Below are 24,868 nucleotides of genomic sequence, written 5' to 3' on the forward strand. Positions count from 1 at the left end.
CCGATTTCCACCAAATTTAGAACACAAATTCTTTATCTTAAGGAGGGAGCGATAGGGGGGTCTAGCATGCATTTTCGAAAAGGGGGAGGGTATGGGGGGAGGGGTTTTGCTTAATTATCGATCTACGCAGTTTAAATTCTGAACCCCTTGGCCGAATTCGACCAAATTTGGAACACAAATTCCTTATCATAAAAAGGGGAAGATAGGGGGTTAAGCATGCTCTTTGGAAAAGGGGGAGGCTGTGGGGGGAGGGGTATTGCTTAGTTATCGATCAACTCAGTGTAAATTCTGAACCCCTTGGCCGATTTCGACCAAATTCGGAACACAATTACCTTATCTTAAGAAGGAGACGATAGGGGGCTAAGCATGCTTTTTGGAGAAGGGGGAGGGTGTGGGGGGAGGGGTATTGCTTAGCTATCGATCAACTCAGTGTAAATTCTGAACCCCTTGGCCGATTTCAACCGAATTTGAAACACAAATTCTTTATCTTACAGAGGGAACGATAGGGGGGTTAAGCGTGCTCTTTGAAAAAGGAGGAGGGTATGTGGGGAGGGGTATTGCTTAATTATCGATCAACGCAGTGTAAATTCTGAACCCCTTGGCCGATTTCGACCAAATTTGGAACACAAATTCCTTATCTTAAGAAGGGGACGATAGGCGGTTAAGCATGCTCTTTGGAAAAGAGGGAGGGTATGGGGGGAGGGATGTTGCTTAGTTACCGATCAACTCAGTGTAAATTCTGAACCCATTGACTGATTTCAAACAAATTCGGAATACAAATTCTTTGTCATAAGGAGACGACGATAGGAGATTAGGGATGCTCTTTACAAAAGAGGGAGGGTATGGGGTGAGGGGTATTGTTTAGCAATTGATCAACTCAATGTAAATCCTGAGCCTCATGACCGATTTGAACCAAATTTTTATTAAATATTGTCTGTCCTAAGGAAGCGATTTTAGTGGATGTGGTTAAGTATTTTAAAAAAAGGGGGAGGGTGTGGGAGAGGGGGTATTGTTTAGTCATCGATCAATTCAGCATGGCTTCTGGACCCATTTATCGATGTCTACCAAATTTGGAACCCATATTATCTGTCTAAGGAAGACTATATCAGACTGGGTATGAGTGCCATAGTTAAATGAGAGAGAGGGTATATTCATTAAACGAACAGTTTAGTATACCTTTTTATCGCATAGGTCAATTCAAACTAAACACGTAATCCCTACCCAAAGGAAACTATCATAGAGAGGCTGGAAGGGTCTTTTGGAATGGGAGGGGGGGGGGGGGTATTGGGATTGGATATTGTTGTTCATCGGAATAATTGTATGCCCTGTGAAAAGCAATGATTAATGTGTTTCCTTCTGAATGGTGGATGTGATTGCTTCTTTAAAAGTAGGCATTTGCCCGGAAAAAGGTAATGGTGGGTGTGACCCCTTCTTCAAAAATATGCGTTGCCCGGAATATGGCATCGATGAATGTTTTTCCTTTTTTAGAAATAGACGTTTGCCCGGAATAAGACCTTTCAAACCCACGATCCCTTCTCCAAAATCAGTCAATGTTTTCAAAAGCCTTCTTTCAATCAAATGATAAAGTATGAATAAGTAAACACAATACCCTGTTGAGAAAACTGCAAACCAAACTGGCAATTCCGAGCAAGGCCGGGTACATAAAGCTAGTTTAAGAATAATATAACCTTCAATGTGTACAAACGGGTGATCCAAATTTGAGTAATACCGGCGCCGGCCGTGTTCGAATGCGGGCCAATTAATGAATGGGTAGGAATATGTTGACATGATACTCATATTAATAGAGGCAGACGAGTCATCTGCACTTCCACGAGTAACCACTGGAATGATGGATATATGGGGTCGGGAGGTAGCGAGGTTCGTTTTGGTAAACGTTTTGCCGCGTGTAATGTGTAGTTTTTCCGCAAATCATGTTCGATCGCACACCAATTCATTTGTGTTTCGAACAAAATTGGCGTAACTCACTAGGTAACTCACTCACTAATATTTTGATATGACAATTTAAAATTTTCATGATTAATTATTTTTAGAGCGTCTTAGGGGAAATGCCTTTTAACCTTAAAATTTTCATTTAAAAACCCCAAATTTATTATTCCGCAGTGGTGATGATGCCTTTCCATTTTCCGACTGTTGTGTGACTTTTGAAGTGCTATTTTAAAGGGGTGCTGCCTAAATAGTAAGATAACCTTGTTTATAGTTGATAATCAATTTTAATGATCACCTCTTGCTTACATGAACATGTCCAGCATTTACAGCACTTTTTTTTGCTCCGACCACGGTCATTACTCTGGTTCTATTGTTGTACTTTTTGTGCGAATCATTGCACAAAAGTAGAGCGCAAGAACCAACGACACCAATCGGCGGTCGTAACGAAAAACTGAAATTTTACTGGGTTGGTAAAGAATTGGATTTTCAATGTTTTTACGTTGATAATCAGTAGTTCCAGGGCCTGATTTAGGGGGGGGCCGGGGGGGCCATGGCCCCGGGCCCCCACAAATCTTATGTACCAAAACCAACCTATTTTGAACATTTTGGGGCCCCCACATACTGTCGGCCCCGGGGCCCCCTTCCGGCTAAATCCGGCCCTGAGTAGTTCCAATGGGCTTAAAAATTGCTGGAGAGTTTCCGATTGGATTGATAATAAAATCTCGAAAATCCATTGAAAGATAACGGAGCTATTAACGTTTGAAATCTTACATGATTTCGTGACGGTCTCGAATTTGGAAATTTTCATTTGTCACCCTGTATCTGAGTCTTCCCCTTAGACGTAGTTTACGTCAAGTTAAGTAAGTTAAGTAAGTTAAATATCAAACTTAAAAGATTCCAAATAACGCTCCTAACGTAACATCGGTACTGCTGAAAAGGGGTCGGTACTAGAAACCCTACAACCGATCGTCCAGTATTTCAGTCAAATTGGGAACCACACTGTTTCTTCCGCAACATTGCAAAATTGTTTGCAACGTTTACGCGACACAGCTTCACTTCCGTGAACGACTGATCGATGTTTGTTTTGTTTGGATGGGATTTTTGCTCCCTTTCCCGTTCGGATGCTTCCACCTTCGGGGTGGAAAATGGAAAATCCATTAGTCAAAGTGGATTCTAGCCTGCAGTGTGTCGCTACTGTTGTCGGAGCCACTCGCTGACTGCCGAGGTGGGGCAGTATCGAATGATGATGATAATTAGATTCGCATGTCCCCTGCCGTCATGGGACGTGAAATCAATACACGTGCTGTTGTTGTTTTGCATCCGGAGCGCACCTGCTCCGAAGGCAAACTGAATTAATTCCACTGCAACAGATTTGAACAAAATAAATATACTTGCTGATCCTTCCGACGTACGTATACGATGGTTTGCATCCATGCATTGGTTGGTACTGGCACATAAAGTCAATCCTGCTGGATTTGATGTGACTTTGTAGATAGATTGATTGATGGTCGAATAAATTGTAATGGAGCATGCGAAATATCAATAGGTGGATGGTTGGCGAGGTACCACTGCAAATGAGCATTAGTGTCAGGTCAACCGAAAATAAAGATTATGAATTGGTGTCTGATGCTCTGTTGCCGGCAAACTTATGGATTATGTGCAGATGGAGATTTGATATTTTCCAGGAAATCAAAATAGTTTATTAATCAAGATGCATGCAGATCTTTCTTTCTTATACCGATCGATTGCCACTTTTATTTTTTTAAATTCATCTCTCTAGGTCAGTATTACTGAATCAAAAAAAAACTGAAAATCAAATGAAAATTTCACTTTGTTCACAAACATGACATGGCTCGAGAATAACAGTCCTTATGAACTCTGTCACGTCACCCCGTTGCCAGTCATCCACTGTGGCGAATTTGAGCTGCGGCTATCATTATGGTCAAGCAATTGTTGACCAATACAGCGATCTACCGACCAGCAGTGCAAAGGTAGATGGCGACAGATGGAATAGATAGCAATGTAAAAACAAAACAATCCACTCATTATATAGAAGTTGCTAACCGGATGTTAAAACCTCTGAATATTTATGGATTTAAACTTACAATTATAATTAGACACTATTGAATTTGTTATGAGCTTAAGACTAAAGTGGCTAAAAACTAAAGTGACTACAGGTAACATGCGAATTACATTAATCGTACCGTATTAATTTTAGTTTAGGCCTCCTGATTGCATAGTGAAACCGCATAGATCGCATAGGTAGCTAGATAGCTAGACTTCTATGTTAGTACAACTATTAATTTCTGGTGAAAACAGTGAACTTATTTGTATTTTGGAAGATATACCGAGGTACAGCACCAACCCAATAATACCTATTTAGGTGATAAGATTCTTTATCCTGTGGATTGCACCAAAAATTGTAAGTAGGAGATAGGGTAACCAGAAGTCTATAATGCTAATAAAACTACTACCACTACAAATTGGGTTTGCTCAGGAGAACTTGGAGTCTCCCACCCACCACAACATCCTAAAAGAATTTTTGCACGTGGGTTGTAAGGATGGATGGAAATCACAGCCAAACGGGATTCACATGCAAGCTATGCAGTCAGTTTGATGCGTCTAGAGCTCATATGATTGCTTGCGATCAGTGTCGTCAGTGGCAGCATTTCGATTGTGCCGGCATGAACGAGTCCATTCAGAGTCGTCCGTTCATCTGCGGACAGTGTCTGAAACACAATGCCGCTGGTTCTACTATCTCTTCACGACTGCGGTCTCAAACGAAACGAGTTCCGTCAGGTAAGACGCCGGAATGCAAACTAGACGTGAATACAGTCAGGAAGGAAACATTAATCAGAAGTGGGAGTAGTCGATCATAGCTCAAATGGCGCTGACCGAAGAAGAAGCGAAGCTAAAGCAGATGGAGCTGGAAGAAGAGGAAGCCCTCAGAAATCTTTAGCAGGAAGAAGCTGAACGGAAGTTGGAAGAAAAGAAACGCCAATTGGAGGAGGAACGGAAGCTGAAGGATGAAGAATCATTCCTTTGACATCACAAATTGGAAGCAGATAAAGCGCGTCTATTAAAACAACAAACGATTTGTCGAGAGTCGATGGAGAAGAAAAATTTATTGATGTTGCAGATTTCCGAGCGTGGTAGCGTGATAGAGTCGGGTAGAAGCTCTCGAGAAAATGTCGCGGACTGGTTGGCAGCACATTCTGGCCATGGGAAGACCGGTGGGGAAACACTGGGTTATCGGAACGATCATCCGGCTGAATTGGTTCCCCCGGCCCCGAAGAATATCAAGCCAATAATTATCGAAATTCCTATCAACAGGGCATGCGTCTCAAAAGCATCCATACCTCAAGTTCAAACAGCTGCAAAACATTTTCAACCCATACATCCCACCGACTCAATGGTTGCAAATGAAATTCCGGAGCCAAATCCGCGCTCAACGAATTATGTCCAGTGCAAGGCCGTGCGGTCGGCTACCATCCGTGAGCCCATCCAACAATTTACGTCGTCGTCAAGGAAACTGTAAGCATTCCCCGCGTCGGTATACCCGTGTCCTCCGGCAGTTCATCGGTATAACATCCCGGGCCATGACGTAGGTGTTAATGTGCAACAGAGGTGTCATTAGCTAGAACCATATTCAAGTACACCCATCCGATACAACACTATACCGAATCCCCCGCCAGTAAGTCACCAGTCCTTCGTTCCTGGAAATGGAGGACGTTCGACATGGGTAGATCGAGAACCGTCATCGAATCATCCAGATAGATCGCAGAATTACCATCAGTGGACGCAGAATGGACCACCAGGGGTCCTCAACTCGCAACAAATTGCCGCAAGGCAGGTCGTTGGCAAAGATCTGCCGACCTTCAGTGGCAATCCAGCGGACTGGCCCATGTTCATCAGCAGCCTAGAGCAGTCAACAGCGGCGTGTGGGTACTCGGATTCGGAAAACCTCGTACGCCTTCAAAGATGTCTTACTGGACATGCGCGTGAAGCGGTACGCAGCAGACTGCTACTTCCTGCCAACGTGCCGCATGTTATTAAAACACTCCGCACGTTATATGGTCGTCCAGAACTACTGATTCGATCGCTACACGAGAAGATACGTCGAACCCCTGGTCCTAGACATGACCGTCCGGAGCCAATTTTGGAATTTGGGCTGGCGGTGCAGAATTTCGTGGACCATCTTCAGGCGGCGGGCCAGGAAGAGCATTTATCTAACCCAATGCTCATGCATGAATTGGTCGAGAAGCTGCCAGGGCCAATAAGAATGGACTGGGCTGCTTTCAAATATGCGGGCATCTGTTGCAACCTTCGGTGAATTCATGTATAAGCTAGTGAGTGCCGCTAGTGAGGTCAGCTTCGAGCTCCCAGGACTCTCAAGAGGAATAAACGCGAAGAAGCAACAGCGACCGAGGGAAAAGGCTAGAATTCAAGCCCACTCTACTGAAGCAACTTTATCCCAGAAACCAGTTACCGGTGGTGCACGCAAACCAGCAAAGATGTGTGCAGTTTGTGAAAACGAGGGCCACCGAGTGGCTGACTGCTCCAAGTTCAAGAAGCTTGACTTGGATGAGCGGTGGAAACAAGTTCAGAATCGAGGTCTTTGCCGAACATGTCTCAACAACCATGGCAAATGGCCATGTAAATCATGGAAAGGATGCGGATTCGATGGATGTCGACTGAAACATCACTCTCTTCTTCATTCTTCGTCCACTCCTGGCACATCGGCCCACTCAGTGAATGTATCATCACAAACTACAGATTTTTTTTTTAATCTTTATTTAGGTGTTTTTTTAATTCTAGATTAAGTTCAACACCGGACAAACTACAGAAGACGGACAAACGTTTTCCAGACTTCTTCCAGTCGGGAATGGGACTGGAAGAATTCCATGGGAATGGAAAAAGTCTCGCAGTTTTCGCCTTCATAGACGAGGGTTCACAAGTTACGATGCTGGAAGAAAAGATTGCGAAAGAGCTTGGTGTTTCCGGACCAGGAAAACCGCTTACTCTACAGTGGACGGGCAACGTGAAACGCAATGAACAAAGATCGGAAGCGGTGGATTTGGAAATAGCGGGTAAACACAGCAGAATGCGCTACGAGCTACGCAATGCGCGAACCGTAAGCTGTCTTCTACTCCCGGCGCAGCGTTTGAACTATAAGCAGATGACAACACGCTTTCCGCACCTAAAAGGACTTCCAATAGAAGATTACGATCTAGTACGACCGAAGCTCTTGATCGGACTGGACAACCTTCGTCTCGGGGTTCCGTTGCGGTTGCGTGAGGGAGGACCGTTTGATCCTATTGCAGCAAAGTGCCGATTAGGTTGGGCAGTATATGGCGCATCAACGAAGACGCTATCGAGTAAGAGTGTTAACTTCCACGCGGCTGCGGCGCCTACCGTAGATGATTTGCTAAACAAACAGCTTCGGGATTATTTCACTATGGAAGAAAGCGGAACTACTAATCCAGGACAGACAATTGAATCAGACGAGGACAAAAGAGCGAGGCAATTACTGGTGGATACAACGAGCCGTACAAAAGCTGGTTTTGAATCTGGTCTCCTATGGAAAGTTGACGATCCAGAGTTCCCGAACACGTATCCAATGGTCATTCGTCGGATTAAAGCGTTGGAGAAAAAGTTGCAAGTAAATGCTGCGTTAAAGCAGCGAGTTAGCGAACAATTATGCGACAACGAACGGAAGGGCTATATACGCAAAGTCAGTCAATCAGAAGCCAACTCCATCGATAATCGAAGGACTTGGTTCCTCCCTCTAGGAATCGTCATCAATCCGAAGAAGCCGGGAAAAGTTCGGTTGATTTGGGACGCTGCGGCAAAAGTTGGTACAGTGTCCTTCAATTCGTATTTGCTAAAAGGGCCGGATCTTCTAACCCCTCTGCCAATAGTACTCAGCGGTTTCCGATTGTTTCCCGTGGCAGTTTCAGGGGACATCAGGGAGATGTTTTTGCAAATAAAACTGCAAACTAGCGACAAGAACACTCAAATGTTTGTATATCGCCACAAGCCTGAGGACCCGGTCCAAATCTACGCTATTGATGTCACCATGTTTGGTTCCACGTGCTCTCCGTCTACGGCGCAATTCGTCAAGAATGCAAACGCTCAGCAGTACGCGCCACACTACCCTCGTGCATCGATAGCAATCATCGAGCACCACTATGTGGACGACTACCTGGACAGTTTCATGACAGCAGACGAAGCTACACAGGTGGTAAACGAAGTCAATCTTGTCTACTCATGTGGCGGATTCGAAATACGCAACTTTCTGTCGAATGAAGGCGAAGTACTGAGGAGAACTGGGGAGATCGAACCAGATTCATCCAATGATTTTGCTCTAATGCGTGCAGAAACTACTGAATCAGTGCTCGGGATGAAGTGGATCACAGCCGAAGATGTATTCACGTACAGTTTCGCTATGCGCGACGATATACTGCATATTCTTGATGAAGATCACATCCCGACGAAGCGTGGAGTCCTGAAAGTGGTCATGACCCTGTTTGATCCCTTGGGATTCCTGTCTTTCTTCTTAGTCCACGAAAAGGTATTGATGCAGGACATTTGGGCATCGGGAATCAGCTGGTGGGCAGCTCCACACCCGTTGGCGTCTATGGACCAACTACTTCCTGCAATTGGACACTCTGCGGATCCCGCGCTGCTATTTTCGTGCTCCGTTCCCCAGCAACTTCGACGGAGTAGAACTCCATGTGCTCGTCGATGCTAGTGATTCCGCGTACGCTTGCGTTGCATATTACCGCCTCGGAACGCAGAATGGAGTTCATGTAGTCCTGATCTGTTCGAAAAACTAGGTGGCACCTCTCAAGGTACTATCGATCCCTCGCCTGGAGTTGAAAGCAGCGGTCTTGGGAGTTCGGATGCTGGAGTCAGTGCATAGCTATCACACCTATCCTATTTGTCGACGGTTCCTCCGGAGCGATTCAAGTACTAAGTCAAGTGAATGGAGATGGGTTCCCTTCCGGTCTAAACACGGCAGATCTCGCCACTAAGTGGAAGAAGGAGCCAGATTTCTCGCCGAATACTCCTTGGTTCAACGGACCGTCGTTCCTTCATCAGCCAGAGGACTTCTGGCCTCAGCAAGTGCAACCAATAACCACCAGCGAAGAACTGAAAACTATTGACCGATATTGGTCAAAGTGGGGAGGAGCCAAGTGAAGCGGTGGGTAGCTCTGTTCACCTGCCTTACTGTTCGCGCAGTAGGGGAAAAGTGGGTAAAACCGACACCTTAAGCAACTTTACAGGTCCTCAATCTATGAAGCAATTTTCCAGTCTAGAAAACTCATACAAGCGTACTTTGGCTCTTCATGCAACAGTCCATCAGGTCTTAGGACAATATTTCTTGGTAGAGTTTGATTTATGATGAAAACGCGATCAGCTCATCTTCCAGGCCAAACAGCTGGGGTGCGGGTAAGATCGACACCACATGAGGGTAAAACCGACACATCAAGTCGTTATGGAATTGAACATCATATCAATTCTAAATGATGTTATAACATAATCGAAAATGTTTAACAACATTCATTTTGATATTTGTGTATGAAATTCATGTTCAGGGGTCAATCATAAACGATGGTTGTACAAAATTTTACATATATAAAATCATCACCACATATCATATTTTATTTAGTTTCTTCAGTGGGCCGGGTGAAAAATATATAGAGTATAAGAATGTTAGTAACAAAAGTAACAACAGTAGTTAGTGTAAATATTGACCTACATTTGAATTTCACTTATTTAAAAAAAATGTTTATAACGGTGATTTAAAATAAATGCTTATGGTGCATTTATGACAAGAAATAAAAATGACTAGTTCCGTAGGTGACAAGCTACATGTTTACAGAGGTGAAAATGGATCACGAAAGAACAACACTAGAGAACGGATTGAATATATCTAAGAGCAAAATAAGCCTAAGAATACGGTTCTTCTTTGAGTGCTATTGTTATCCGACCTGCAGGTTTTCCTTGATGACTCAATACTAGATATTTGACCTATAGTCACGCTCAATGATGATATGGTATGTAATCAGTAATCATAACTATGTTATATTCCTCGACGCCTCGTTTTTCAATACTTGAATTATATAATGCGAATTTTGGGCCTTTGGGTCAGAGGTATTTCGTGATTCGATGTCAGGTGTCGAATTTACCCCTACTGATAACATACTAATGATGAGATACATGTGGATGTTTATAATTAAAAAAATTAACTATTTTTCCACAACATACACAAAATGATGTTCAATTATGGATCAGAGATGGATTAAATACCGAAAATCGACAAATTATTGTCGAAAAAGCTTATACACTGATGCCAAAATTTTACATAACCCATCTCCTCAATGGTGATCAATGCTAATTATCTGTTTATTCTGACTTTTATACGTCTCCGCCAGTTACAAAATGACTAGAAATACAAGAAATCAAACGTTTATTCAAAGTGTGTTGAAATACTGTCCGATAATCACTTGAAATCAGAGATTTGAAGGGGTGTCGGTTTTACCCGCAGTGTCGGTTTTACCCGCAGTGTCGGTTTTACCCGCAGTGTCGGTTTTACCCACAATTCCCCTACATTTGGAGGTAGTTTATTTATTTATTTATTTCGTCAAACATAATGTAGACTACATTAAAAAACTTATAACTATGTTCTATTGTAACTAATGTTCCTAAAATATTTTCTTAGGCTCATACGAGGCATGGCTAAATCAATTGCTTCACAATACTGATTGTAAACAGACATCATTTGATTCATTGGACTAAATTTTGCATAATTTGTTCGATGATGATAGGTGGCAAACAAGTTTCGATTTCTCAATTGCCGAGTAGGAGTGTAAAAATTTAAACAAGACAATAGTTTGGTGGAATCAATGCGGTGCGAAACAATATCATTCACAAATAAGATCATGGCAAACTCACGACGCTTTTTCAATGATTGGATATCTATAAGCATACATCGCGCCTCGCACGACGGAAGTAGAAATGTTGTCCACCCTAATTTGCATTATTTATTATTTAATCAGACTAAGGCCGAAGTGGCCTGTGCGGTATATAAGAGTCTTCTCCATTCGGCTCGGTCCATGGCTACACGTCGCCAACCACGCAGTCTACGGAGGGTCCGCAAGTCATCTTCCACCTGATCGATCCACCTTGCCCGCTGCGCACCTCGCCTTCTTGTGCCCGTCGGATCGTTGTCGAGAACCATTTTCACCGGGTTACTGTCCGACATTCTGGCTACGTGCCCGGCCCATCGCAGTCGACCGATTTTCGCGGTGTGAACGATGGATGGTTCTCCCAACAGCTGATGCAATTCGTGGTTCATTCGCCTCCTCCACGTACCGTCCGCCATCTGCACCCCACCATAGATGGTACGCAGCACTTTCCTTTCGAAAACTCCAAGTGCGCGTTGGTCCTCCACGAGCATCGTCCAGGTCTCGTGTCCGTAGAGGACTACCGGTCTAATTAGCGTTTTGTAGATTGTCAGTTTGGTACGTCGGGGCAGCAGGGACTATGTCCAAGGGCTTGACGATCCCTCCCCAGGCCATCTGCGAGTTGTGGGGCTTGCCTAGGATGTGGTGGGGTTTGACAGTGGGCCCTGTTAAACCTCTATAAAAAGCTGCATGTATCCGCAAGTAGGCCCCACCAAAGCGACCGTGTGCCGCTCAAAGCGCACAAGCCCAAGTCCTGGTGTTAGGTGGGACGCTAAACAGCCCTGACACGACGGCCCTCCGACGAGACAGGAGGTTTGCGCTGGCCCAATAAGCCGCCTAGAAAACCAATCATTACGAACAATATAAGAGATAATGCGACTCGATATAATCGGCAAAGACCTAGGCGACGAATACAGGATCACGATTGGAAGCTTGGAACATGGAATTGCAAGTCGCTAGGTTTCGCAGGTTGCGACAGGATGATCTACGATGAATTACATCCCCGCAACTTCGACGTCGTGGCGCTGCAGGAGATTTGCTGGACAGGACAGAAAGTGTGGAAAAGCGGGCATCGAGCGGCTACCTTCTACCAAAGCTGTGGCACCACCAACGAGCTGGGAACCGGCTTCATAGTGCTGGGTTAGATGCGCCAACGCGTGATTGGGTGGCAGCCAATCAACGCAAGGATGTGCAAGCTGAGGATTAAAGGCCGTTTCTTCAACTATAGCATCATCAACGTGCACTGCCCACACGAAGGGAGACCCGACGACGAGAAAGAAGCGTTCTACGCACAGCTGGAGCAGACATACGATGGATGCCCACTGCGGGACGTTAAAATCGTCATCGGTGACATGAACGCACAGGTAGGAAGGGAGGAAATGTATAGACCGGTCATCGGACCGGATAGTCTGCACACCGTATCGAATGACAACGGCCAACGATGCATAAACTTCGCAGCCTCCCGCGGAATGGTAGTCCGAAGCACCTTCTTTCCCCGCAAAAATATCCACAAGGCCACATGGAGATCACCTAACCAAGAAACGGAAAACCAAATCGACCACGTTCTAATCGACGGTAAATTCTTCTCCGACATCACGAACGTCCGCACTTACCGCAGTGCGAATATTGAATCCGACCACTACCTCGTTGCAGTATGCCTGCGCTCAAAACTCTCGACGGTGTACAACACGCGTCGAAGTCGGACGCCGCGGCTTAACATTGGGCGGCTACAAGATGGTAGACTAGCCCAAGAATACGCGCAGCAGCTGGAAGTGGCACTTCCAACGGAAGAGCAGCTAGGCGCAGCGTCTCTTGAAGATGGCTGGAGAGATATTCGATCCGCCATTGGTAGCACCGCAACCGCTGCACTTGGCACGGTGCCCCGGATCAGAGAAACGACTGGTATGACGGCGAATGTGAGCAGTTAGTGGAAGAGAAGAATGCAGCATGGGCGAGATTGCTGCAACACCGCACGAGGGCGAACGAGGCACGATATAAACAGGCGCGGAACAGACAAAACTCGATTTTCCGGAGGAAAAAGCGCCAGCAGGAAGATCGAGACCGTGAAGAAACGGAGCAACTGTACCGCGCTAATAACACACGAAAATTCTATGAGAAGTTAAACCGTTCACGTAAGGGCCACGTGCCACAGCCTGATATGTGTAAGGACATAAACGGGAACCTTCTTACGAACGAGCGTGAGGTGATCCAAAGGTGGCGGCAGCACTACGAAGAAAACCTGAATGGCGATGTGGCAGACGAAGATGGCGGTATGGTGATGGACCTGGGAGAACGCGCGCAGGACATAATTCTACCGGCTCCGGATCTCCAGGAAATCCAGGAGGAGATTGGCCGGCTGAAGAACAACAAAGCCCCTGGGGTTGACCAACTACCAGGAGAGCTTTTTAAACACGGTGGTGAGGCACTGGCTAGAGCGCTGCACTGGGTCATTACCAAGATTTGGGAGGAGGAAGTTCTGCCGCAGGAGTGGATGGAAGGTGTCGTGTGTCCCATCTACAAAAAGGGCGATAAGCTGGATTGTAGCAACTACCGCGCAATCACATTGCTGAACGCCGCCTACAAGGTACTCTCCCAAATTTTATGCCGTCGACTAGCACCAACTGCAAGGGAGTTCGTGGGGCAGTACCAGGCGGGTTTTATGGGCGAACGCTCCACCACGGACCAGGTGTTCGCCATTCGCCAAGTACTGCAGAAATGCCGCGAATACAACGTGCCCACACATCATCTATTCATCGACTTCAAAGCCGCATATGATACAATCGATCGGGACCAGCTATGGCAGCTAATGCACGAACACGGTTTTCCGGATAAACTGACATCGTCGTCAACACGTCGAAGACGAAGTACATGATAGGAAGAGGTTCAAGAGAAGACAATGTGAGCCACCCACCGTGAGTTTGCATCGGTGGTGACGAAATCGAGGTGGTAGAAGAATTTGTGTACTTGGGCTCACTGGTGACTGCCGAAAATGACACCAGCAGAGAAATTCGGAGACGCATAGTGGCTGGAAATCGTACGTACTTTGGACTCCGCAAGACGCTCCGATCGAATAGAGTTCGCCGACGTACCAAACTGACCAAACCCTAATTTGCGCAAGGCATATAAAAGGAATTGCTTTTGAATTGATTCTATTCGATCATCATGTGATTTCATATACGGAGACCATACAATACTACAATATTCTATAATTGATCTGACATACGCAACGTACAAAGTTTTAATTGTATAAGGATCTTGAAAGTTATAACTAAATCTTTTAATAAAACTGAGCATATTTGTTGCTCTATGGATAATGGTGTTGTAGTGGTCAGTAAAGGTTAGCTTAGCATCTAAGATTACACCCAAATCTCTAACCCTTTCACATTTTTTTACTGGTTGATTTCCTAGAGTTACAGTTATCGATGGTGTGCTCCGTTTTCTACTGAAAGTGATCAAATTACATTTCTTGACATTAAGTTGTAGTAAGCTTTTGTTACACCATGCACGGTGTAAAAAAATGGATTATTATCGAAGTTTCATGTACCTCTGATTTTTTTTCACAGAAAGTTAGGCAAGGTCATTAGAAATGAGGTACGGGGTGTTTTAAAATATTTCATCGGCGATTTTTTGAAAAAAGTGATTTTTATTGTTTTCTTCTCTAATATACCGTACAAAAAGTCAATTGATAACTCAACATTGGATCAATCATTGTAATTTACCCCTCAAAATTGATTATATACACATTTGAAGCCTTTTTGCCTTACTCGTATCTATATAGTTAACCTATCTTGACACGGGTATAAAATATTGAAAAACATTTTTAAGGTTCAAGCGTTCCTAAAGTATTTTTAGTGTTATTTTTTATGTTTTGAAATCTTTGCTGAAACAATAATCTATCTCTGGCATCTATATTGTTCTCTGATGAATATTGATTTTGTAATTCTATCTTCTGACATTTTTATCAGATGACCTGCCCACTAGAGTGCGCCGTATTTTATGAGATTCAGAATGTTTTCTCCTTTGATGATGAATTTTGCTTGTAATTCATGCGCATAAGCCACATATTTTTTTCTGCCTCTCACTGAGTATTGCACGCTGCATCTTTCGCTAGAAAAATCTGAAAGTATCCTAGGCTGCTTTTAACGTTTCATGTCAGTAATTGCCCACCCGGAGAATTGAGAAATTATAAAAAGCGAATTTCGTTTCCATCTGAATTATTTTTCTTCACCTGTATTGTACGAGACCTAACTTAGTCTTAAAACTGGTTATGTACGCCAGAGGTAACCCTATTTAAAGCAGACATTCTTCATAGGAAACATCATTGCCAGTGTTTACAGCATTGTTAGTGTTTGTCAGCATTTCAAAGGTTAATTTTGTTTATACATCTTCAAACAAAAGATATTTTAGTGACAAAATAAAGATTGGCGCTGTCATCGCTGTACGGAACATCTTTTGCTGGCGAGGATAGGGGAGCTAAATGTCAAAGAAGGAAAATCCATACGATTTGATAGCTTGGTACCCAACATGTTCCGGACAGCAGAACAAAGGGAACCGAAGCGACAATCTTTATCTAGTAACTAAAATATCTTTTCTTCAAACATATCCCCTTTACTTTCTTAGCACAAACAATGTACTCAATCTTGGTAGAGCGTATGCATATGCTCCTAGGTTTTGCAGATGAAATTCAGCTCCTTATGAAACGATCGCAGAGTAGTGGTGGAGACTTTTGTCTCACTGAAGATAGAGATGATGAGAAAGGACATATCCACTCACACTACCAGTATGAAGTACATTGCTACGGATAGAAATAAAAATAAGAGGATGTACAGGAGATGATTGGAACGTTGAAGAAATAGTTCACATTGGAATGCTTGTGAAATGGGATAATGATCCCTAGTAACATTGTTGTAGCTACTTATGTATAACGGTTTCATAGCACACTAAAAGAGTAAATCGCTATCTTCATTATAAAATCATAATTATTACTTGGGTGCAAGAAGGGTTTTTTACAGCTTACCAGATTACTGCTCATAAAAGTATGAATGACCTTCACAAATATGGAATCAATCAAATGTGAGACAGTTGTGCTTGTAGCAACAATATAGCTTCCGTAACATGCAACCGGATATAGAGTTTGTTCTGTATAATTCCATCCAATAGCCTATTTCGGACATGAAGCGTGGTAATTATAAGAAGCAGGCCAGTAAGGTTTTAGGGCTTTCAAGCAAAATGTGCTGCGAACAATATTCGGTAAGGTTATTGTACATGGTATGTACCCCACAAATGATGAGACACTGTATCTAGAGGAAAATATGAACCCTTTAAAATATGGCAGACTGACAATAGGCTGGTCTCATAGTGCGAATGTCGGATGAAAGAAATGTGATTACAACATTCAATAGAGAACCATATTTGGGCTGGAAAAAGATGATAATTGCTAAAAAAATGAAAATAACGCAAAATATAATAAATAATATAATAAAAAATATAAAAAATAATAAAACATAGTTTAGGAAGGCTTGAATTACAGAAATTGATATTTTTCAAATATTTAGATCTATTTCAAGATATATTTTCTACTAAAAAAAGTCTACAAATGTGTACATTTTCAATTTTGAGGATGAAATACAACGATTGATCCTTTATTGAGTTAACAATTGACTTTTTGTACGGTAAGGTACACTGGGGGAAGTGGAAAAAGGGGGTAAGTGTAAAAATCGACTCGAAAAATTGGAATTGTACATACTTTACAGTTTTTACCACATCATAGCATCATGCAATGTAATACTTTGATGCTCACACTAATACTATGTTGAAATTTGTGTAACACATACACTAACACGGTTAACGCTTTAACTGTAATTTTAGATTTCGCGAAAAATTGATATTTGCATTCATAAAATTAATTCTTATTTGCACCAATTGTTCTTTTTTCAAGTGAATTTATATCACAGGTGACTATTACAATACAATTAAACTAATCCCATTCAATTGGTAGTGGTTTGTACCAAGAAAGCAAATAATTCAAAGATTTTACACTTACCCCAGGTATCAAACACTGCGGGGGAAGTGGATAATGTTCTAATTACGCAATTTTTTTCTTCCCTCCAGGGTTTATTTCGATAGCTATGAATCTTAATATGTTCCTTCTTTGTTATCATGGTGATTCCAGTGGTGATTGGACTCATATAAATGAGAAAATGCCTGATTAATCCACCTATCGGTACTGATGTCTTTCACATGTTTTCCATATGTAGAAAAAAATATAAAAGAAAGTTAAAAATAGCACTGATAGGTAAATATATTGTATAGTTCACATTAATTTTTATTCCTAACAAGTTTCGCCGTTGAATGCAATTTTTTGCGAACAAATCGGTTAAGGACAAGTGCTTAAGAATAGCTGATAATTTTGTACGTGCTTTGCGAACACACATACATACAAATACGCACATACAGACATCATCTCAATTCGTTAAACTAAGTTGATTAGTTTATAACCCTGTAAGTCCCATTTTTCCTTTAAAATGTTCATCTTTGGGGCGAACATATAGACTTTACGTACACTTAGTGTCCGAGAAGGCAAAACCAGCCCTCCTCTAGCTATTACGAGAATTCCTTGAGGATCTATTCCGTTAAGGTAATGAAATTATTCCACAAAAGATACTCAGAGTAATTTTTGTATTGATTTTAGTTATATGTAACTACTCATCACTATTGAAGGTCAAGGCAACATGGGTTTTCCACTTACCCCATCCCACTAGGGAAAGTGGAAAAACAACTCCTAATTTTAAAATCTATTTCCATAAATTTCAAGCGACCAAAATGGTATGAATTACCGCACAGTTGGTTCAAAATTGACTGTTTTTGATAGCCCATTTTGATTGAACGCATTTAAATCATTTAAACTGGTTTTACACTAATTCAAACATGCACTATCGATTTTTCCTTTTCCACTTCCCCCAGTGTACCTTTTATTAGAGAAGAAAACAATAAAAATCACTTTTTCCAAAAATCGCCGATGAAATATTTTAAAATACCCCGTACCTCATTTCTAATGACCTTGCCTAACTTTCTGTGAAAAAACCGTGCACCAGTTATCAAATATGCGTATTTCGTTCAAGTAGATGTCATTGTCAACAGTATTTTTGATTTCCATAAATAGTTTCATATCGTCCGCATAAATAAGGATTTTAAGATGCTTAAGAATGAGTGATATATCGTTTACAAACAATATGAATAGAAGAGGTCCTATATGCGAGCCTTGGGGAACTCCAGATGTTACATTGACTGGAAGCGACTGTTTCCCTTCAAATCGTACTATTTGTTGGCGGTCAGTTAAATACGATTTAATCCATTTAAGGAGTCTCATCTCAATTCCCAATTTCTCAAGCTTGAAAATCATCATAGGAATATCGAGTCTATCAAATGCTTTGCTAAAGTCTGTGTAAAGCGCCTCAACATGACTACCTTTGTCCATAGCATTCAATGAGTAATTTACAAATTCTAAAAGATTGGTAGTAGTCGAACGTCCTTTAAAGAACCCGTGTTGTGCATCTGTTATTATATGTTTTATTTGGTTGAACATAAAACATATAATAACAGATGCACAACACGGGTTCTTTAAAGGACGTTCGACTACTACCAATCTTTTAGAATTTGTAAAGTGCACAGCCTGTCCTCTGAATCTTGCATCATGGCAGTGCGACGATTCGTTGCACGTCGCGGATACCCGGCCGAGTTCTACTCGGATAACGGGACATGCTTTCAAGGCGCGAGCAAGGAATTACAGAAAGAAGATTTGAAGAGACGAAATAACGCACTGGCTACTACTTTTACAACCGCTCAAACTCGGTGGTGCTTTATACCACCGGCCGCCTCCCACATGGGAGGCGCATGGGAGCGCCTAGTTCGCTCTGTAAAGGAAGCTTTAGGAACCATAGCAGAGGCCCAGCGTACACCAGACGATGAAGTTCTCGAAACGGTGTTGCTCGAAGCCGAGGCTCTCATCAACTCACGTCCACTCACTTACATCCCCCTTGAGTCGGCGGATGAGGAAGCACTTACTCCCAACCATTTTCTTCTGGGCAGCTCTAATGGCGACAAATGTCCAGCGAATGAACCTGTTGATAACCCGGTGGTACTACGTAGCAGTTGGAGACTTTCTCAGGCGATAACCCAACGGTTCTGGACAAGATGGGTCAAGGAGTACCTACCAGTAATCACACGTAGGTCAAAGTGGTAGAAGAGGTCGGGACATTGAACCGGGAGATTTGGTGTTGGTTTTTGGCAGAACGGCAGTGAACCCATAGAATACGTCGTACATCAACAGGAACTCGACTAGGATTCACGGAAGGGGGGATGTCACGTCACCCCCCTGCCAGTCATCCACTGTGGCGAATTTGAGCTGCGGCTATCATTATGGTCAAGCAATTGTTGACCAATACAGCGATCTACCGACCAGCAGTGCAAAGGTAGATGGCGACGGATGGAATGTAGCAATGTAAAAACAAAACAATCTACTCATTATATAGAAGTTGCTAACCGCATGGTAAAACCTCTGAATATTTATGGATTTAAACTTACAATTATAATTAGACACTATTGAATTTGTTATGAGCTTAAGACTAAAGTGGCTAAAAACTAAAGTGGCTACAGGTAACATGCGAATTACATTAATCGTACCGTATGCTGAAGATACCGTATTAATTTTAGTTTAGGCCTCCTGATTGCATAGTGAAACGGCATAGATCGCATAGGTAGCTAGATAGCTACCGTCGTTCGGGGTGACATTGGGCCTAGGGGGTAAAATTGGGCCAACAACGAAAAATGTTTCAACTCCTTATTTCTCAGAAACTGTTACGAATTTTAATGAAAACTTGAAACGGTTCGAAATTATATTAAAATTCACGTCTAGGAAATCACAAAACAAATTCCAAGAACTAATTGTGCTCGTACCATAATGCTTGGAATTTGAATGTAAAACTATTGATCGAATGAACCCGTATTAAAATAGTGTCAGTAATGCCCCACAAATCTATTACATAACTAGTTTTTAGATCGATGGATACCTGGTTATCATGTTACGATAATCTGTTGTTGTTTTATCGAATTTTATGAATATTTATATAGCGGTTCTGGTTTTTCTTAGCAACGAGCAATGCACGCGAAAAAGGGTGAGATTGGGCCAAGCCTTTCGTTGATTTGCCATACATAGTTGGTAAGAGCCGTAATGTAGGCAATTATTTTTAATGAACGATTGAATCGTTGAATCGTCACCGCTGAACTTTATTGTACTTGGCCCAATGTCGCCCCCTGTGAGGGGTGAGAATGGGCCAATTTTAAACAACATATAAATTTGAAGAATTTCCCTCATTTATTATTTTTTCCCCACAAAGTGGTAAATTCATTGTTCAAGCTTATACCAAACTAATTAAAACTTGATTCCAATGTTAACTACTAGAGCTTTGTAACATTTACTTGGAGCATACCACATTTTGGCCCAATGACACCCCCGTTGGCGGTACACTTCTATGTAAGTACAATTATTAATTTCTGGTGAAAATAGTGAATTGTATTTGTATTTTGGAAGATAGACCGAGGTACAGCACCAACCAACCAACTTGGAGTCTCCCACCCACCACAACAAACTCCATGGACGAAAGCTGCGAGTCAACCCTAGGCTGAAAGCCTCTCTAATAAAAAAACCCAGATCAATCCACCTAGCGTTGGTGGTGCCTTTCTCGCGCATTTAAATAATAAGAAAAACACATAAGAGAAGTCGAAATAGCGCTTTAGGGGGATAGATTTTACTTTTTCCATCAATTCATATGTATTTGCGGTCATTTGAATGAATTGCTGCAATCTTTGAAAAAAAATTTTTTTTCGTTTTTGAAATTTTTTTTCCCAAGGCATTTTTTCCCCCTTGGCAGAAAAACAATGTTTTTTCAATAACTTTGGAACGCAATGACCGATTGGGCCAATTTTCAATAGGAAACAACTAGACCGCAATCCGCGTCGACCGCAACTTGCGAGTAAATCGAATAATGCTAAGTATCAAAAAGTGTGTCTCACATTTTTGTACACACATACACACACACACACATACAGACATCACCTCAATTCGTCGAACTGAGTCGATTGGTATATAACACTATGGGTCTCCGAGCCTTCTACCAAAAGTTCGGTTTTGGAGTGATCCTATAGCCTTTACGTATACTTTGTATACGAGAAAGGCAAAAACCCAGATTAATCCACCTAGCAGTGATGATGCCTTTCTCGTGCATTATAAAATATATTGAAAGAATCACATTAGAAAGGTCAAAAAAGCTCTTTAGGAGAATGGATCACATTTTTTCGATCATTTTGCATTAGTTAAAATGCATCGCCATCATTTCCGGAAAAAAATTTTTTTTTGGTTTTGAATTTTTTTTCCAAGGGGGGACCCTTGGGAAAAAACAATGATTTTTCAATAATTCCAAAATGCAATGTCCGATCGAGCCAATTTTCAATAGCAAACAATGGGACCGCGTTCTCAGTCAAATGCAACTTGTTGCGAGTAAATCGGATAATGCTAAGTTCCAAAAAGTGTGTCTACAAAATTTGTACACATACACACATACTCACACACACACACACATACATACATACACACATACAGACATCACCTCAGTTCGTCGAGCTGAGTTGATCGGTATATAACACTATGGGTCTCCGGGCCTTCTATCAAAAGTTCTTCTTTGAAGCAATCATATAGCCTTTCGGTACAACTTTGTTGTACGAGAAAGGCAAAAATAGAACTCCGTGAGTTGGATTATTCTGTCGTCTCATGATGATGAACTCTATTGCCGGCACTTATCCAGCCACACTCTACATCCTTTTATAGCAAAACCAAGGGTTCCACCCACTACCAGCAAACTTGTTACCAACAGTGATTATCATTAGATGCAGGGTTGTTACGACTACGCGGATTTCGCGATTTTCGCGGATTTCGCGGTTTTCGCGGATTTGGCGCGGATTTACATAACGATTTTGGGGTTTCGCGCGGATTTGGCGCGGATTTAGTTTTAGGAAAAAAATTAATACACAGGATTTTGTTTTTACACGATTTTTTTTCGTTCGTATTTTTGATCGTGTTGCTTCTACTTACTACCAAAATCTTCGCAACATGTTTCAAAAAATCCAGAATAAATCAAAAAAAAAAATCACATGACAATTAATATGCGTTAAGCATTTAGGATGAGTGTAAAATTGAAAAAATGTAAATCGTGTAAAAACAGAATCCAGTGTAAATGAAATGCTAGATCTAAGGATATTTATTTGAAAATTAGTTTTATGTCTATCTAGATGGACAAATGTTGTTGAGAACAAAACTTACGTTGGACAGCTATTAATTTTATTTTTCGAATATGTCCAAGCCCTTATCGAAAGGTATGTATTAAACTCTTAAGCATTCTTTAAACAAATGTTATGAAGAGAAGGACGCCACTAGTTGCCATATTTAATCCATACTGAAACATCGCAAAACATTGAAGGACATGAAAACCCATTTTCGCCTTGTCAATTTCTTTGTAATTCCAAGTTATTTGTTAGTTTCTGATTGTTTATTTCTTGTCAGGAATTCCTTAATAGTGTTAGAACATTTTATATTGCTCTCATGACATTCATCTAGAACAAATAAGGGTTTATACAACAATAGAAAACACAAAAATGTTCTTTGATTTGATGCAGATGCCTCATTTCAATAGGTGCGTCCGCAAAAAGACGTTCAAAAATTAGAAGATGATTCTCAAAAGTTATTTCTGAAGGTTTTTGGCGATATTTTTGGATAACTCCGATGGCATTTTTACAGGATTATCAACGAAGAAACTTCCTAAAAAAAATTCTCAAGCACTCTATGAGGATCCTTGTAAATAATTTTCCACAACCTAAAGATGATTTTTGCAGCATTTAAAATCCAAAAAATTATAAAGAATTTTTTGGAGGAACTTCCGCGGAATTCCGCAAATAGGCTCTGAAGATTTTCCGCAGGTTATTATTGAAGAATTTCCAAGATAATTTCTGAGGAATAAGTACTCGGAGAAGTTTTCGCAGATATTCTCGGAGATTTTGGCTGAAATTATGGTATGATCAAAAAATTACAAATTAATTTCCACTAAAAATGTTGTCGGAATATATGCTTGAACTCTTAGAGAAACTTGTTGCAAGAATTAAAGGACAATAAGCACAAATAACCTACTTTTTTTTCTAAAGTTCACGCAAATTATTCTTCCGAATTCCCAAAGTAATTTCTGCTGAAAATTCTGAATAAAATTTTCAGAAAATTCCGAAGGAATTTTCGCTTGAAACTCAATTTTCTGACTGGAAAATCAACGGAGTTTGAGCAACCACGGTAGATTTTGTATCATTTGTTTCTAGAAACGAATTCAAATAATTGTTTTACAGACCTTTTGTTTTTAACCGGAGCTGCATTGTCAAATTCCTTAATCTGTACGCAAGTTTGTCTTGTGATCAATAATTACACCAAAGTTGCATAATTCAGAAGAATTTACGGGTTTGGCAGATTTATTATTGTTTGCCATATTTATCTATAATCAATCATGATCAAATATAACCTGAACATTCTTTGTATATCAATGTGTATTGTGCCGAATTTTACAAAGTTCGATCAACAAAAAATCAACTGACAATATCCATTATACAAAACATGCCAAAACCATCATCTCATTTCAAATTTTCAAAACGACTTATTCGTTTTTTGTAAACAAAGATTCAAACGTCGATTTGACGAATTTAAAGGCACTCCTACGCAAACGGACACCATCATCAGATAGCAGAAGCCTTTACCTATGTGTTGATGGTGTTGGTTTGCATGGGAGTGCTATCAGATTTGTCAAATCGACGTTTGAATCTTTGTTTACAAAAGCAGATATTTCAGGTAAATTTGGTATTGATTTGAAAAGCGGTGCTTATTGAAATAGCTTCGGCTGTTTAGTTCTTGTTCACTTAGCTTCAGTACTTCTAGTAATGAATAGGACCATCTAGAGTGGTTGTAGTACCCCGGGTAGAAGCTGTGATATTGATATCAATACATGATATGAACTTGTTTGAAATAAGAATAAAAATAACAAGCGAAAATATAAAAAAAACTGCACCGAAATATCATAAAAATATCAGGTTTTGCCATTAACAAGTACTTATCAATATCTTGAGCTATTAGTTGGTTCTTGGTAATAGCAAAACCTGATATGTTTATGATATTTCGGTGCAATTTTTTGTTATTTTCGCTTGTTATTTTTACTCTTATTTCAAACAAGTTCATATCATGTTTTATTATCAATATCAATGTTTTACTGTTAATGAGCTATTATCGTCTACCCGGGACTAACTGTGGGTTACTCAGTATGTAGAGGAAATGCTAATAGAATGCTAAATTGAAAAGCAGGCTAAGTTCCTGCTGGAATGTATAATCATTGAAGAATAAGAATTATAAAAAACGAACTTAAAAAGAAGACGTTCAGTAAATTTTTATTTTTTTAGAATTTAGTTTTAGGTCGCGCGGAATTGTCGCGAAATGGATTTGATGTCGCGCGGAAATGGCGCGGATTTGATTTTAGTCGGCGCGGATTTGGCGCGGAAAATATTTCAGGATCTCCATAACAACCCTGTAGATGACAAATGATTTGCGCAGTAAATTATGCAACTTTTCCACCGTAAATGAATTTATTGCAGCTTATCAAGATTATGGTCAGCACTGCTGAACCAAGCAAAACTCATAATTCTCGGCTTTGGAATAACAAGGCCAGCAACGCCCATCAATCCCAGATAATCCCCAAAGAAATGCACACCAAACTCGTACCATTACTCGATGGAAAGCAAAGTCGTCTAGCTACTTTTTCAAAAGAACTGAAGTAACAAAAAAGAGTTCCTTTTACATTATTCTTCCTTGCGAA

At 41.2% G+C, this 24,868-nt stretch overlaps 1 protein-coding gene across 1 annotated transcript in view; it reads left to right on the forward strand.

Annotated features, from left to right (window-relative positions):
* LOC134225098 (putative uncharacterized protein DDB_G0277255) overlaps positions 1-24,868 on the forward strand; it is a 506,490-nt gene that overhangs the window by 306,857 nt on the left and 174,765 nt on the right. The gene's annotated exons all lie outside the window — the stretch shown is intronic.

This window comes from Armigeres subalbatus, chromosome 1 (assembly GCF_024139115.2).
Source record: "Armigeres subalbatus isolate Guangzhou_Male chromosome 1, GZ_Asu_2, whole genome shotgun sequence".
Taxonomy (NCBI): domain Eukaryota; kingdom Metazoa; phylum Arthropoda; class Insecta; order Diptera; family Culicidae; genus Armigeres; species Armigeres subalbatus.